This window comes from Schizosaccharomyces cryophilus, assembly GCF_000004155.1.
Source record: "Schizosaccharomyces cryophilus OY26 unplaced genomic scaffold supercont4.7, whole genome shotgun sequence".
Taxonomy (NCBI): Eukaryota; Fungi; Ascomycota; class Schizosaccharomycetes; order Schizosaccharomycetales; family Schizosaccharomycetaceae; genus Schizosaccharomyces; species Schizosaccharomyces cryophilus.
This window is the reverse complement of record NW_013185630.1, coordinates 906,538-907,586: the sequence shown is the minus strand read 5'-3', so window position 1 is coordinate 907,586 and position 1,049 is coordinate 906,538.

Sequence of the window (1,049 nt, the reverse complement as noted above, 5' to 3'; positions counted from 1 at the left end):
AAAATAAGAAAAAGTTTTTTTCCCTTTTTTTTTACACTCTTTTCCCCCACCGACCATCTTTTTTCTCTAATCTCTTTCCGAAGAAAAAAGAAAAAGAGAAAAAATCAAGTTACTAGTTACATCAGGATTGAAACTGAAAAGCTGAAAAATTCATGAAAAAATTTTCCAACTTTTCAAATTTCCCTGTTGTATCCCTTTTTCCTAAATAAAAATTAGGAAAAAGGTTGTCTGGAAAACTAGCACTCTTCCTAGTTGTCATTTCCAAAAACTGAAAACACAACACCGGAAAAATGATTTTCCAACGACAAGGAAATTGCCAGCTTGGTTCATAATTTCCTCAGACTTGTTCATGAAAACAAATGATTATGATTCAAAATCATTCAAAAATGATTTTTACTACATACCAAAGTTTTCAATCCAAGTCTTCAGAAGCGGTTCAAACGAAATCAAACCACGTATACATATATATACATACATATACGGCTGTTGATCTGTCGGTACCGCTAAATGACTTTTTCAGTTAAATGTTAGTCAAACGACCATTCATCCACAGAAAAACTCATCGAGTCTCCACCAAACTTCCTCTTTCCATCTTGACGATGGATTTGTGAAGGGCGGATTCTCCAGCAGGGAAAAAGAAAAACTGAAAATTAAAAAATAAAATCATTCAGTCAAACTCTTTTTCAAGCCTGCTAAAGGATAGCAGGATGCGGAGTCAAGCACCGTCCGTAGACAACTGCAACTCGCTTCCCAACTTATCCTTAAGGTATCAAGGTACCCTTTGTGAAGGAAAAAAAAAGAGACTTCTTTAAAAAGTTAAAAAGGAAAAGTGAGAAAAAAAAAAGTTGAAGAAAAGAAATAAATAAAATTCCAATTCTCTTCTTTCTTTTCCTTCTTCCTCTTCCCAACCTTTCTTTTCCTTGCCAAGTCACCGCGTTTCCATACGATGAGGCCATTAATGACAAGAAAAAAAAAAGTACAGAAATTAGAAAAAGAAAAAGAAATCAAATTTTTCCTTTTATTTCTTCCTCTCTTAACTTTTTCTTTCT